At 39.4% G+C, this 17,052-nt stretch overlaps 1 long non-coding RNA gene across 1 annotated transcript; it reads left to right on the top strand.

Moving 5' to 3' along the window:
• The first annotated feature begins 3,110 nt into the window (after window positions 1-3,110).
• On the top strand, window positions 3,111-16,953 carry LOC146396156 (uncharacterized). Its single transcript, XR_014829430.1, has 3 exons — window positions 3,111-3,221; window positions 12,245-12,284; window positions 16,874-16,953. It is a non-coding gene; the product is annotated as an uncharacterized LOC146396156 (long non-coding RNA).
• The last annotated feature ends 99 nt before the right edge of the window (window positions 16,954-17,052 follow it).

Raw genomic sequence — 17,052 nt, 5'->3', positions numbered from 1 at the left:
AGAATTAGTATTAAAACTACACAAAGATTCGTTCATAAGCAGCCTTATCGGCGGTCATTAGAATGATGACCTTAAATATATAACTTTAAACTCTATATAAATCTAATTATATATAATTAGTTTAAAAGATTCAAATCATGAGGTAAAGCATGAAATGTTTTTTCCAATCTACTAATCGCCACTAGACTTTGTATAACCCATGTTTTCCACTGGGTGGAAGGTACTTCTAAGTTCAAATTAGTATGATTCCACAGTTTAAAATCATATTCAATTATTAAAAATCTATTTTCAGATATTACAACTTAGTTCTACTTAACTTACAACCCTTCCCCTGTTTTCCCAGCACAGGCTAGATTGTGGTTCCAACAGCCAGCCAGGGAGCCAGAGCTGATAAGCAGTCTTTCATTTCCCCTGCACCCCTTTCCCCCTGTTTCCCCCCCCCATTTTTCTTCTTTGGTTTTGGGGAAGGGAGGGGCTACAGGGATGGTGCTCACCACTGACACGACTCACCATCATGTGCCTACAGAATCCTTATGGATTAGTGCAGGTCCCTAATGACTGCGACAGAGGGACTTGGTTCTGAGCAAGGTCCCTGGGTTTTGATGGCTGTATGCCAAGCTCAGCCATCCCTTTCCTTTGGCACCCAAGTTGACCTCTCATCTCAGCTCCTGCTTCACTCCCTTCTTTAACTTAGGTTGTGGTGTTGACTTGATTTGGAGTCACATCCTCAAGTTGACTCCATTTGGTCCACAATCTGGAAACTGGAGCTGTTTTCAATGAACTGGGAATAGACAAAGTCTATTCCTGGATCCCTCTCGGACAGGCTGTTCCCAGCCCTTCTTGCCCTATGCTCTCCTTTCTCATCACACCAGGGCCAGAGATGTCAGACTGCTGTTGAGTTAATTTTCAACCTAGTAACCAAATAAAGAAGGCACCCTTCTTGCAGACACAAGTGTCTATTAGAAATGATAATCCTGGGAACTTCCCTCCCTGACACTTGGTAAAGGGGTACCCTACCTCTTCTGCAAGGGAAAGGCTCACTTCATGAGCCATTGATATTGCTGTATCAGTAAGAATTGTCTTGTAACTTTCATGAAAAATCTGTCAATCTTGGTCAACATCCCTTACTCCAAGGCATATGGGAAACACAAACTTAGAATGGAGAGCCTGTTTTGAACTAGATTTTTCGGATTTTAGTAACTTTACTCACTATGGACAACATCTCTACCTCATCCTGCCATTTTCAGTCACCTCAGGGGAGCAGATAAATGTCCTAATCAGTGTCTTACACTACCAGTAGGTACTCCCTCTCCTGCCTCCTTAGAGATGTAATTTATTTTATCTAAGGCTAATCTTTCCAAATTGCTCTTTTGAATAGGTGGATTCCTGAAGATATTTCCAGAACTAGAACTAGAGGTCTTGTTCTATCTGTTAGTGCTTCTCTCTCATGTCTTCAACTGGCAGCTTTCCTGCAGCTTAAAGTATATTCAGGGAGTCCCTGCTGTGGTGCAGTAGGTTAATGATCTTGCAAGTCTCTGTGGCATTGCTGATTAGATCCAAGGCCTGGGAGCTGTGGGTTGATGATCCAGCATTTTCATAGCTGTGTCATAGGTCACAGATGTGGGTTCAGATTTAATCTCTGGCCCTGGCCTGGAGCACTGCTGCAACAGAAGGGAAAGAAAGAAAGAAAGAAAGAAAGAAAGAAAGAAAGAAAGAAAGCCAGCGAAGAGAGAGAGAGAGGGAGGGAGGGAGGGAGGGAGGGAGGAAGGAAGGAAGAAAGAAAATGCAAGTCATTTTCAGCTTTAAAAGGAGAAAAAAGGAAAATGAGAAAGTCCCTTTCTTGACCCTGCATCTCCCTCTTCCTGCTTCACTATTTTATTCCTTCCCAGCACAGCAAAGTTCCTAGCAATGAGAAACTATTTTTGGCCTTCATTTTTTGTCTCATTCACTTTTCGTTTTTAATTTTTTTATTTTTTGCTTTTTAGGGCCACACCTGTGGCATATGTAAGTTCCTAGGCTAGGGGTCAAATCAGAGCTACAGCTGGCGACCTACACCACAACCACAGCACCAAGGGATCCAAGCCCCGTCTGCACCCTACACCACAGCTCACGTCAATGCCAGGTCCTTAACCCACTGAGTGTGGCCAGGGATTGAACCCACATCTTAATGGATTATAGTTGGATTTGTTTTTGCTGAGCCACAAGGGGAACTCCCTCATTTACTCTTTAATATACTTTACAATTATATCAGAAATATATTGTCATTGATAAATTTGATATACACAGGAAAAGCATGAAGAAGGAAATGAAAATTTCCCAGACTCCCATCATCATAGGTAATCAATCCTCTCTACCATTTAAAAATATGAGACTCTCATCCTGAGTGCAGTAAGTCAGAAAGAGAAAAACAAATACCATATGATATCACTTATATCTGGAATCTAATATATGGCACAAATGAAACTTTCCACAGAAAAGAAAATCATAGACTTGGAGAATAGACTTGTGGTTGCCAAGGGGGAGGGGAAGGGAGTGGGATGCATTGGAAGCTTGGGGTTAATAGATGCAGACTATTGCCTTTGGAATGGACAAGCAATGAGATCCTTCTATACAGCACTGGGAGCTATATCTAGTCACTTATGATGGAGCATGATAACGTGAGAAAATAGAATGTATTTCCATGTAAGTGTAAATGGGTTACCATGCTGTACAGTAGAATAAAAAAGTGTATTGGGGAAGTAACAATTAATTACAATTTAAAAAAATGAAAACATTTCCTTTTAGTCTTTCAGTGGTCATCTTCCAGGTGTCAGCCTTTTCATGAAGTCTTTCTTTTTAGTCATTTCTTCTGAGCTTTGGGTTGACCCAGCACACATTCTGCTTACACACATGCTGAACCCATCTAGTGCCCCTCCATATCCCGACCAGTTTGTAAATTGGCTTAGAGGAGGAACGCTGCTGACCTTGTCTTTCTATCTGCAACATTTAACAAAATGCCTGAAACACAGTATATGCTTACGTTTTTAAAATGTCAAGGATATGTCTATGTATAAAACAAATTCAAAACTTTATTCATTGTGAAATACCAAGGCAGGAAGGACAAATCGTGTCATTTTGAGGACCAATTCTGATCCATTTGTGAAGGCTTTCCATGACAGTTGAGAGCGATTTGTTCCCGTGTCTGAAAGATATCAGCAGCCTCTAAGCCCAGGGAGATGGAGGTATCAAATAGTATCAAAGTATAGCTGAATATTATTTTTAAAGATAGAAAATTTTGTTACTTTTGAGTGGGTGCTCTCACTGTAGCTAGGCAAAGTGTGACTCTGTAAAGGACCTACTTCAATGACTAGATGAGCTATTTGAATTCAGCATCTATCAGGATTGGTCTTTGCATAGAGGGCACCTGGTTTGTAGAGAAGTAGGTGTTTGTGTGTTTTCTCCAATACTGAAAATTCCTTTTGAGAATCTTATATATATTGTCACTGCACAGATTTTTCTTTTGTACATAGTAGAAACGTCAGTGCTATCCCAGCTCCTTCTTGAATTACAACAGATTCTAAATGAAGAAAATTAGAATTAATGAGGTCTGTTGTATGTCATTTATTTACAGAATTTTGTGTTTTTCTGATTTGTTGAACATCTGTCACTGTGTCTAGTGTTTGTTTTCTTTGTGAGTGTCTGTCTTGTGTTGTCTGTTTTGGAGTAAAAACTAGAAAGGGTTACAGACATCATCATTTTAACTACCTCAATGGTCACTGGATGCAATTAAGACCAGAGGTTAAACACTGGGGTCTGAAGTAAAGCTACCGGATGTAAAATTCCACTCTACCAGGTATCATGTTGGGCAAGTTTTTAAGCCTCTCTAAATCACGTTTTTATCTGTTTTTTTTTTCTTTTAAAGCTAAAAAGTAATGATTAAACGAGATGAGAAAAATAAAGTTTTTTTTTTCTTTTAAAAGAATCACAGTGCCTGGTATTTAGTAAACATTAGCTATATTTGTGATAGTGGCATAGGATCAACTCATTATGATAATGTACATATGAGCACCTTATAAATATTATACAGTGATTATGGAATAGTAATAAAACAGTGATTCTCAACCAGGGTTGATTTTGCCTGTCAGGGGACATTTGGCAATGTGGAGAAATTTCAGTTGTCATAATTGGGAAGGTGCTAATGTTATCTACCAGACAGAATCTGAGGATGCTGATAAATAGCCTACATTTGCACAGGAGAGCCCCCAATAACAGGGAATTATCCTGCCCCAAATGTCAAGAGTGCCAAAGTTGAGAAACTCTGTAGCAAAGGTGCAAGATGGCTTATAGGAGGCACTTCAGGAATCCTGAAATATACAAATGTATCTAAATCAAAGGGTTTCATTTTTCTTGGTTAATATTAAAGGTTAACAGAATATTACTTCCTATGTGTAGTTATTTCTTGATAATAAGTGCTACCCAAGATTGTGCTCCAATGACCCAGAAGATGTTGTCCAATTGCTGTATGGGTATGAAATACACTTCTCAGCCATTCTAGTGGATTTACACACAGGAAACAAAGTTTTAAAATTAAATCACTGGGCATAGGAAGTCTGACTTTGCATCACTAATTTCTAGTGACTTTTTGGTAATTGCCACATTAACCACTTTTATTGGAACTAAAAAGAAGGAAGTTATTTGATTATATGCTTATTTTTTCCCTTTACTGGTGCCAAGTAACAGAAAAGTAGAATTATGTTTCTTTAAAGTATGATCCAAAGACATCTGGCTCAGGATCACCAAACATTCCAGGGTTGGGGGAATTCCTGTGTTCTACATGAAATGGACTCAATCAGCATCTTTGGCAAGGGGGTGGGGTGGGGTGGAGTGGGGAGGGCAGGGAATCTATGTTCCCAAAAGATTCCAAGTGATTCAAAGCATTCTAGTGTTTAAGAGACAGTGGAGTACAATATATAATAGATGCCAAAGTGTTGCAGGCAGAGCAGTGGTCTGTGTCATCTTATTTTTTGCATCAGATGGTCTTTGAGCCTGGATTAGAATGTGTAGATCCCTAGAGCTCTTTGGTTTGGCATTTTCTCTTATTTTTGCCCTGGCCAAAAGGCAAAATATTTTGTACCTGAAGATACTAGTTCCACTTTCAATAAAGGTAGCTGCTCTTTGAGCCCTTGGAATGGAACAGCCGTGGACAAAGGCAAGTTGATTCCATGTTTATAATGTCCTGTGAGGCTGAGTCCATGACAAATTCATTCTTGCTCCTCTTAGAGTTGCCTGAGTTTGTAAAGCAGAGAACCATTAACTATATTCCAGCCCTCCAAGGGAGGTAAAATTTAATGTTATTTATGTGTCCCTTAGGAACACATAAATATCTGCTTTATAAATTTGCTTTATATCTAAAAGCAAATTTCTCTTCCTTCTTCATACACCAATTCTTAAGTTAAAATAACATCACACCTTTGGTTCTTATTTTACGAATTGGTATACCTTTCCAAGTGCCAATGTAAAGTCTACTGATGCTAATTGCTAATGGGAATTAACATGTTTTGAGAATCGAGTGGGAGGGGAGAGCAAATTAATTCAACCCTAATTTACATTCCTCTGCCAAGTTTGAATTGGGACCAATTTGTAAACTGAATTATCTCTCTAGCCTTGATAGAGTTTATAATAATGCTGAAAGTTTCTTAACTCATGGCAGTGCCTTTTTAATAAAGACACATTCACAGCTGCAGTCTTCCTGCTCTGTGACATATTGCTAATAATTGGGCTAATAAGATTTTAAAGTTAATTAAAAGGAGGGGAAAACCCATAAAAACTGATGCAGCTCAAACTGGGTAGTGTATAATAGGCTGACCAAGCAAAACGGCAAAGACAGAAGAGGATAAAACTTGTTCATTTGTGATTTACCAATGATGCTCCCCCCTTTTTTGGACAAAACGTTATCACATTTGCATTTCTTTTAAAACAATTGAAAACCACTTAACAAGGATTGTTCGATGCCTATTATCTAGTTTATTTTTACAGAATCCCCTAAGATAGTCAGGAGGTGACACATAGATAACTTGTCATTTTGTAAAATTGATGGCCCATAGAGTCTGAGGCATATCCAACATTACATCATAGGCTGAAGGGAACCTGAATGCTCTAGCTTGGCTCTGATGGTCCAGTGGCAATGCTCACAGCACCTCTTAACACAAGGGCTGCAGGACAAAGCTGGTGAACATTCATATGATACTGTCTGATTTTTCAAAGGCCTTTCAAGCCTCCTCATTACAAGCTTGTCTTGTCTTTTCTATATGTCCTTTTTCAAAGAACAATTCTTCCTACAGCTACGTACAGAGTAGTAACCCTGATTTCCCTGGTGTGCTAAGTTCCAGGTGATCCACAACATAAAAGAGGTGCTTGCAATGTAGGCTTATTTAAAAATGGCACATGGAAGGGGGATAGCAGAAGGGACAGATCCCAATCGTATCCTTCCATCGCTAGATGGTAAAATTCGTGCCTCTGCCTGGTTTTTGAGCTGATTTGAATGGCTGCTGGTCTTCAAGTTCCTTAGGATACAATCTTCTAGTGCACTTTAACCCAGTATATGATTTGGAATTTTTTTTTTTTTGGTCTTTTTTTAGGGCTGTACCCACGGCATATGGAGGTTCCCAGGCTAGGGGTCTAATCAGAACTTTAGCCGCCAGCCTGTACCATAGCCACAGCAACGCCAGATCGGAGCTGCATCTGTGACCTACACCACAGCTCAGGGCAATGGTGGAGCCTTAACCCACTGAGCAAGGTCAAGGAATGAACCCACAACCTCATGGTTCCTTGTAAGATTCGCTAACCACTGAGCCACGACAGGAACTCCCTGATTTGGAATTTTGAAGTGTTTTTTTTTTTTTTTTTCCAGGATATTTCTAGATAATTCTTTTGAGCACTACTCCCAGATTACCCTCACATAAAATGCACTAGACTCTGTTCTGAAGGTTTCTAGTTTGGATATCCTTTATAACCAGCATTATCAAAAGAAACACATGTATAACATTCCAGTATGAGCTTAAATTGAATTTAGATCACCTATCTTTTGAAAACCTGTCTTCAATTCCTGTCCCTTTTGCCCTCATTCTGTGACTGTGACATTGTTGGTGGATCGATAATAGATATTTGCATGATAATCCATACCTACCTCTTACTTATCACATATATATTCTATTTTCCAGCAATGTATTTTGATTTGAACAGATTTGGCTGCCATCCTAGGGACACACCAGTCATGGTAAAGACAACTTCGTTGTCCATTCTTCCTTTGTATAGGAATATTTGAGATACAACCTCTAACTTTTAGCTTGGCTTAGGGCTACTTTGCATAAAGCTTCCCCTACAGCTAGAGATTGTCGTGAGACTAAATTCTGATCAATGTAGTATAAGTTGAAGCAGGCTGTTCAACTTCTGGAAAGTGTCCTTAAAGGGAAGCAACATTCCTTTCTCCTCTCATTTTCTTCCTGCCAGCTGGAATGTGGATGTGATTGCTGGGGCTGGAGTGACCATCTTAGAGGGAATCTAGGGAATCAAACCACGAACTGAGGAACAATAGAGAGAAGAAACCTGGATTCTTGGCACCACTGAGCCCAGCCCTGGGCCATCCAATGCCACTTTTTGGAGAGAAAGAAATACATATGATTTTTTTTTTTGGCTTTTCTGTTACTGCCAGTCAAATTGAATACTAAGTAATTCATTAGTATTCTCCACTTCTCAAAAATTCCTTTACAAACCTGCTTTCTAATATTTGGAATTCTTTCTAAATGGTTTAAAGTCCATCATCTCAGTTTGTTAAAATAATGACTGAACATGAGACCCCAAGGCATTATAATACATTGACTTAAATATTCCCTAAAGGATGAAGGACTAACACCAGAACTGTTTCAGGGACCATGGTCACTATAGGGCTTCCCATATCAAAATTTTCTTTCTTAAGCCTGAGGCAAGAAAGAAAATGCATCAGAAATGTGTCCAGTTCCAGCTAGCTCTGCTTTATGGGACTCTAGATTGATCTCTTCATATGATGGAGAATGAAGAAAAGACAGAGCAAAAGTGTTGAAGTCTTTTTCAAGTTTAGTCAAATCACATAAGAGTTCTACCCTTGATTAGCAAATTTCAGATGGTTACTAAGTATTGTTATTGAGTATCTCTCTCATTCAAGAGTCCATGCAATTAGACAAAGGGTCTGTTTTCAAAGAAGCAGAAATCTAGTCAAAGAAGGCCTTAGCTTAGGTTCTCCAAAAAGCAAGCCCTGAGATAAGGATTTAGTTGCTGGTAGTTTATTTGTGAGATGATCCAGGAAATATGGGGAGAAGGGAAGGGAGGTAACCAAACAGGTCAATGTTCCAGGCAACTAGGGCACAATCATGAGGAACCTTGTGGAGCATGCCTCAGGACCTTCCTACCAAGGGTGGGGAAGCTGAGGTATTGATCTACGAACTTTCATCCTTCATTGATTGGCAATTGCTTGTGATGATGTTAACTTATTGGTGTTTCTGGCCCATCCTGTGCATGGGTGAGAACCCTGCCAGGGACAGGAATAGAGGCAGGTGTTGGAGCTAAGAGAACATCAGCACATGTGGGAACTGTGCATCAAGTTGAAAGCCACCTCTGGGACCACCCAAGGGGCTATGATGAAGACACCAACAACATTTGAAACAGTCCATCCCTTGCACTGCTTGAGTGACACATTTAGTCCACTCTGCCAAATCATGACAAGAGAGTTGCTGCTATAAGACTGCATGATAAATACTTGATAGCATAACCTTAGAATCTCTAAGGAAAGGCAGATCACCGCGGGTCATATGGTAATGGTGACGGAGGAGTTTATGTGTGATGTGAGCATCACTTTAGCTTTGAAGGCTGGCCAGGATTTAAATGAGGCAAGGGGGTAGGGATACCAGGAATGAGGCATATCATAAGTAGGGTCTTGGATATAAAAATGGGAAAGGTACAGTCTGGGAGTTGGTGGCTGAAATCAAAGGTCTAGCGTGGGAGGTAAATTTAGGAAAGTATTAAGGGATGTTTTTTCAGGGACCTTAAAGTTAAGACTAAGTGTTCTGGCTTGACTTCCTGCCAAGACATTCTTTTCTATTTAATGGGACTAAATTTATATATAATTAAAATTTCTAGCTCCAATTTAATGGAAAATATTACATGCTCTTACAGAGGTAATTTTGAAGCAACTGCTCTCACCCTTTTTTATTCTATGATGGTTGACATTAAAAAAAATGATGTTAGCCTTCAGCACATACTTCTTAGAGAGGATATTTCTAGCTCCCCCCTACGTGTTAACTCCACACTTTCATCTCAGGCTCAGAGATGCCTATCAGAGTGCAAGTGCACAATAATAAAAACATTAGCATGATTGACAACAATCTACTTAGTTAAAAAGAAAATACTCTGTAAAAGTTGATCCTTTAATTCTTATGAATTAACAAATTATTCATGATATATTTCAAAACTAGTTGTGACACAACAGTCTCTAACACGATGGATGACACATATTGCTTTAAGGTCGAGGTTGAAAATGGTTGACTTGCAGGCAGAGGCCACAGGCAGACTTTTTATGACTGTCCCAAAGTGTTGGCCTCAAAGCACTGGGGGCAGGAGCTGCCTTTAAACAAAGTCAATGACAAAAAGTTTTTCCATAAAAACCAATAGTCAAAAGGAGAATCAGGAGTTCCTGTTGCGGCGCAATGGTTAACAAATCCGACTAGGAACCATGAGGTTGCGGGTTCGATCCCTGGCCTTGCTCAGTGGGTCCAATGGGTCAAGGATCTGCCGTTGCTGTGAGCTGTGGTATAAGGTCAGAGACATGACTCAGATCCTGTGTTGCTGTGGCTCTGGCTGAGGCCGGCAGCTACAGCTCTGATTAGACCCCTAGCCTGGAAATCTCCATATGCTGCAGGTGCAGCCCTAGAAAAGACAAAAAAAAAAAAAAAAAGAATAAAAATGAAGGGAATTTTGTCAACCATGATGCAAATATCATTACACTCCAACTTTCCCACATGGAATCTGGATCTGGGTTCTGTTCTCTCTAGTTTATCCCTCCAGGCCTCATTTGCTCTCTTGCTTTACTATAATGGTCTAAAGGCATTTGAAAACAAAATGCCACCTTTGAAGCCTATAAAGAACACTTGCCTCCTGGAGGCTCCCAAAGCCATTGGTGGTTGGCCTTGGAGTTTGAGAGCCTGTACTCTTTTGAAATTCTTAGGCAATCAAGAGGTAATCTCAATTAGAGCATCTCTAACTGCAGCCATCTTCCTACCTTAGTGAAGACTATTTTCTATCTCCCTACTCCTTTCATCAAATTAACCATTCTGTTTCTTCTACTTGTAGTTAGAACCACCTTTTCCCTCTCTATGAGTAAAATGAGTATCTCCAAGGCCCCAATGATATGTGAATCCCAGCTGAGGTCACCTTAAGATAAGACCAATTTTATTGATTGATAAACAATGGTATCTATAGCTTCCATTCATTTACCAAACAACAGCTATTTATTGAGTAGCTGCTGCTGACCAAGTGTGGTTTTAGGTGCTGAGGGTAGAACAATGCACTCTGCAGAATTCTCTGCCCTCAGTAAACTATCTTCTGGTTGGAGAAATACCATCACAGACAAGTAAATAATGTGTCAAATGGTGAAGTTACTAGGAAGCGGAAAACGAAGTAGGGTGAAGTGTGGATGGGGTGGGATGCTGTTTCATAGAGAATGAGGGAAAGTCTTTCTGAAGGGGTCATAAACCAGGGCCTAAAGGGTCACAGGAGAAAGGTATGCAGAGATTGAAAGAAGAGTATCTCAGGCATAGGAACAGTAAATTTAGTAATTTTAGTAAGTTTAGCCTCAGAATTAGGAGTGCTTTCTTTTTTGTTTATTTGTTTTGTTTTCCTTGTTTGTTTTTTAGAATGAGCAAGGAAGCCAGTGTGGATAGAGCTCAGTCAAAAGTTAATAAAAATTAGATTGGAAAAGTGGCTTGAAGTCAGATCATGCAATGCTTGTAGGCAGGAAAATGATTTTGAACTGAATTCTGAATAATGGGTTCTTAGAGAAGTGACGTGATTGGAATTATTACTCCAAAGAATTACTCACACTAACACAGGGGATACAGTCTGTAGTCGGATGACAGAGGACACCAGGAGATTAATCAGAAAGCTCTTGCAATATGGTGGCTTGATTAGGATGATAGCAATGGAAGTGCTGAGAAGTGGGTTGATTCAAGTTAGAGGAAGAGCTGATGGTTTTGTGCTGTTAGGCTGAAGGAAAACAAGGGTTTTATTGCTCATTTCATGAATCTGTTCCATATTTCACATCATGCTGTAGGTCATTGTGTGTGTGTGTGTGTGTGTGTGTGTTTAATGGGGAGGGGACAGTAGAAAATGTGACAGGTTGGAGTATTGTCTACTCCTCAGCACCTGGCTGACACATTAAGTCTTGGCTCCATAAGAGCCAGACCCCCTGTCAGAACTGAAATTTACTTGATAGCCTTTGTGAATTTAGCAAATCAGATCAATTACAAAAAATTAGTTAAAGTGTTTGTGTTTTGAGGAGAACAATTTTTTTCTCTCATTTGGTTTATCACGGATCTGGAGAACTTTTCATTTGGTTGTGTTAAGTCTTTGATTTCCGCAAGGAGAAAACATGCATATATAGGAAATGACTGGTTTTGATCACTTAACCTGCTCATCTAGGTAATCCCTCCTTAGTGTTTAACCATGTTTGTCCTTGGAAACTGAGTCCTTTAAGCAAAAATTCATACAAGATATTGCTGTTCAATTCAAATGTCTAGTTTTTTCTCTTTTTTTCTTTTTCCATTTCTTTCCTTTCTGGAGAGTTCTTTTTTTTTTCTTTTTTTCATTTTTCTTTTCATGACCACACCTGTGGCATATGGAAGTTGCCGGGCTAGGGGGTGAGTCAGAGTGGCAGTTACAAGCCTACGCCACAGCCACAGCAATGTGGGATCTGAGCTACGTCTGCGACCTACCCCACAGCTCATGGCAACACTGGATCCTTAACCCAGTGAGTGAGGCCGGGGATAGAACCCACATCCTCATGGATGCTAGTCAGGCACTTAGCCTGCTGAGCCACAGCAGGAACTCACTTTTCTTTCTCTTTCCTTCTTTTTAAATTTTATCCGAGTATAGTTTACTTACAATGTTGTATTAGTTTCACGTGTAGAGCAAAGTGAAACAATTATTCATATACACGTATCCATTTTTTTCCATATAGATTATCACAGACTATTGAATGGATTTCCTTATGTTATACAGTAAGTCCTTATTAATTATCTACTTTGTATATAGTAATGTGTTTATGTTATTCCCTTCCTCCTAATTTATCAGTCCATCTGCCATGGTTTCCCCTATAATAATCATAGGTTTGACTTCAAAATCTGTCGGTGGAGACCATTTTTAGATAGTGGTTCCAAGTCTAAGGTAGAGAACAAGAGATTTTCTCTGTCACTCATGCTAATGAGATTCACAGAAATAATTTAGTCTTGAAAGTGGATGGGTTTTCAAGAAGCATGGATCAAATGGGCACTTTAGGAAAGGTATCACTTTAAACTCTCTTGAGAGCACAGGTAAAACTCTTCAAAGTGGCTCTTGCTGAACTCAGTGAACCTTGAATTTGAAGATGAAGATAGTTATACATATTATCCCTGTACTGTAATTTATAATCCATTTATTTGGTCTCCTTGCTTTGAAGTTTGTCTTTTTTATCCTAAGTTATCACTTTGTCCCACTGACAGGAGTACTCTGAGGAGTTAAGAGATCTGTAGCTTGTTATCAATTAAAATTTATAGAGTCTTTAATAATTTTTATAAATGGCAATTATGTTCATTTTGATTACGCCCTTTGGGAAAAGAGCATACAAGAAATCAGATTGTCCAGGTTCTTCTAAGACTGTAGATTAAGTTGTAGCCTCAGCGCATCTTTGCAAATTATATTAATGCTTCTTGGCCCCCCTACCTGGGAGAGTGGTACTTTAGCCCACTCATAAAAAAAATAATGAAACAATAAGCCCCCACAAAAATTTAAAATGGATATTGCCAGTAGTTCTGAGCTATGATCATGGGGTGCTGAGCAAATCTTATTGTTTTCCAAGTGTGCCATGAAGGAAGAAACGTCAGGAAGCTTTTTGCAGTGAGCCCACTCTATCAAGTAGGCAGAAAAAATAAAGACATTGTGTTGCAGAAGCAAATCAAGCTGTAATTTCTTGCTCTTTAGAAACATCAATTCAACCTTTCTTTCCCTTTAGGTGAACCACTTTCCCTTCTCTACTTACCTTCAAATGTTCTGTAATTATCATCCTTCATGTGATTAGGCAGCTGTGCAATATTCATATTTCTAATATGAAATGTGCAAATATTTCTAATATGAAATGTGCCCATGAAAGTTTAACACTTTCACCCCCATCCCTGATACTTTACTAGCTTCAGCTGAAAAACTGGCATTGCCAAGGGAAAAATACATGCCAGTATATTGACTGTCAAGGCTGGTGAGCCAACCCAGATACACAGGGTCTTTATACAGAGTGCAAGTCCAGGTGTGAGCACCTTAGAAGAGGATGGTGAATCATGAGGGAGAGGCTGCCACCACCCAGATTCTTCTCTAAGTCCTAAAGGAGGGCTGAGAGAATATTGTCCATAGAGGATGTTGGCTGGTAGAAAATAGTCACTCATATTGCTGAAGGCAGAATCAAAGCCTCCCCATTGTTATTTTTTTTAATTTTAATTTTTATTATAGTTGACTTGCACTATTGTGTCCGTTTCTTCTGTACAGCATAGTGACCCAGTCATGCATATGTACATGTTCTTTGTCTCATACTCTCTTCCATCGTGTTCTACCCACAGAGATTGGATATAGCTCCCTGTGCTGTACAGTAGGACCTTGTTGTTTATCCATTCTAAATGTAATACTTGGTATCTCAAATCCCCTGTCATTTAGTATGCTTACAAGTTTTTAAATAAGCAATACAACTTAATAAAAGGATGGAAGGCACCCCTCTCAACTCAGATTTGAAGAAACATGAACCAGTCTGGCCAGTTTCCCATTATAATGTGTTATAATTAGATGACCAATTTATCAGAACTTTACAAAATCAGAGTTTTAGTTCAGAGGCTGAGAGGAGGAAAATATTTCCAGGATTTGGATGACTGATTTCATTTTCTTTGCTGAATTTTATTTCAGTCCTGGGTCCAGGTGAAAAAAGTCATGTTCTCATATTGCCCTTCCAGGTAAAGAGCCCTACGTTTCGCTTCAGTATAAAGCAAACCCACTGGGAACCAAGGTTACATGGCTTGATGTATTTCCTGGGTGTTTGCTTAATTCTGGGCCTCTGTGACCTGTGGGCAGGCAGAGAATACAGACTCACCTACACTTCACTTTTAGCAATTATTTTTATTGACTTCTTATGACAATTTTCCTTTTTTTTAAAAAAAAGTAAATCTAAAGGTACTTTTTACTTAGTATTGTGAGAGCATATGAATATTTTATGCTAAATGCCACCTTGAAGAAGGAAAAGAAGATGGAAAGCCATAATAAAATTAGATAATTGCTATGGAAAGAGTGTTTAATCTAAGGCTTGAAACTTTTTCCAGCTTGTATTCTGTCTGTGATATGAAGTATTACTTTCTGCAATTCTTCTGGGCATTTCCAGGCATTTTATCAAGATTGGTGGGTTGATTAACCAGCCCTCTTGGCATATTAGGGATGCAGGAAGCATGTACTTAGTCTAAGAATGGGCAGGAAAACATTGTGACACAGGTCTAGGATTTGTAAACCCTGCTAATGCGATAAAAAATCAGAACCCACAAAATAAAGAAGGCTTCTTACCCTGGCATTGTTGAGAGTATTCCTGCTTTCAAATTCAAAAACAAGAAGATCTTATTAACAAACCAAAGTGGAAGCTAGGCGCTCATGTGTTCTAAGTTAATTCCAACCAAATCTTACAGTAGCAAGGTTATAATATGGAATATCCAAATATAGTTTTAGATGCAAATTTTATTCTAGGATAAGACATTATTTTAAATTAATCTCAGTGTGACTATATAATAATATTAAAATGTAAAACACAACTGGAAAGTGATATGATTAAATTTTAAGAATTAAATAATACACATTTAGCCATTTCTACTAGGAAAGCATATACCAGCTTGCTCTCGGCCCCACTCCAAGCCCATTCACTAGTGAGTCTTCTTGTGAAGACATTTGCTGAAACCATTTTCTAGATTTTATCTTTTCTAGACTTTCTCTGTAAGTCCTTTGGTGGGTCTTTCTTTCTGCATAGAATGAATGCATTCATCAGACTGAAGCCAAACTCCGGGAAATACAAAAAAAAAAAAAAAAAAAAGTATATAGCATAGACTCTGCCCTCCTGAGGTTTACATTCTGGTTGGAGATTCAAGACAAATGCACAAGAAACATTTTAAGTGATGTGTGATTGGGGTCAATCCCTTAGGGGCAGTGTGATTGAAATGTTTGGGGGATATTTTTTTGAAGAAGTTAGGATTTGATGAATGGACAAGATTTAAAAAGGAGGAGACAAGACAAGATGGCTTGAGGGTATTGCATTAATGAAAGTGGAAATAAGGGAGTCAATTGAGAATGTACTCATTCAGCAATTATTTATTGAGTGCCTGCCAGAAAAATATGCAGTAAATATGATGAAGCTTCATATGATGAAGCTTACATTCCAGTGCGATGAGGTAGACAATAAAAAGAAAAAAGCAAAATATTTTAGATTGTGAATGTGCAAGTAATGAAGTGAACAAGGTGAAGCGATAAAAACAAGGAGGTGGGGGTGGAAGAATGAATAGTCAGAGTAACTCAAAATTCTAATGTGCACGTGAATCTCCCAGAGGTCATGTTAAAAGTTAGATTCTAATTCAGAAATTTCGGGGGCAGATCTGAGAGTCTGCATTTTCAGAAAAGTCCTAATGGTTGCTAGTGCTAATGGTGCAAAGCCTACATCTAAAGCAAGGATTTAGATGGTATGATTTATGAATCTTGGGGAATAAGAATCCTGGTAGGGGAGGGTGAGGAGGAGAAATGAAAGAGAAGGTTAAAACAAAGATTGGGGCCTTACTGAGGTAAACCTAGATTGTCAAGATTAGGCTTAAGGAGTTAGGAGTTTAGCGGCAGGGCCAGTGTTGAAAATGCCTAATGTGGCAAGCACATACAGGATGGAGTCAAACATGGCTTACCCATCATCAAGTCAAGACACATAGAAAACGAGGCCATCACCATAGAGTGGAGAAAAGTGGACTTCTGCTCAGGGAAGATCTGTGTTCAAAGGACAAAAGACTCAATACATAGGAGTACAGTGACCTGAGCATGCCAAGATGAGCCCCCCGTTGATGGCAAGGAAGGAGTGAGGAGGAGAAACAACTGAACCAAAAGTCTTTTTGATTTAGAATTTTGTGGGTGTTTGGTTACACCTTGTGAGCAAGAGGGATGGTTTTAGGGGTGGGGGATCTTAAAAATTCCACAGGCACCTGAACACACATGATTGGTACTCCAGTGAGTGTTCTGCCCAGGAGTTAAAATTGCTGGAGTCAAATCCTCAGAGTTTAAATTGTGTAAATAATTCATTTCAGGGAAAGAGTATGGGAAAAAAGAAGAGCAGATTACCAAAGATTTCAGGGAATATTTACAGCCTGTGGGAGAAAAAAGAGGGGCACACGAAGAAGGCAGAAAGGGCTGGTGAGAAATACAGGAGGTTCAAAATATTGTCAGGAGTAATACATGTCTGATACAGGCACGGATGCTGTAGTCACTGTCATTACGCATTGGCTGATTTTGAAAACAGGTCCTTCATTCTACCACTTTGTCCCTGCCTCCTTCAAACTCTCCTTAGATCACAGTTGTTGGTTCAAGCATTTCCATCTCCATGGACGAGGAGTGAGAAGAAAGCGAAGGTGACCAAGAAGAGGCCACGGTCTGGACTGATGCAGAATCTGAACTTAACACAGCTGCTAGGGCCCTGAAGCCCAGGCAGGGTTCTCTGCAGGGTGCACTGCTGATATGCACCAAAGG

Source organism: Sus scrofa, chromosome 15 (genome assembly GCF_054392235.1).
Source record: "Sus scrofa isolate SSC_HxYL_T2T_F1_AM1 chromosome 15, Sscrofa_HxYL_maternal_Yorkshire_Landrace_v2.0, whole genome shotgun sequence".
NCBI lineage: Eukaryota > Metazoa > Chordata > Mammalia > Artiodactyla > Suidae > Sus > Sus scrofa.
Note: the sequence above shows the minus strand (reverse complement) of the source record. Positions and strands in the feature narration are given on the sequence as shown.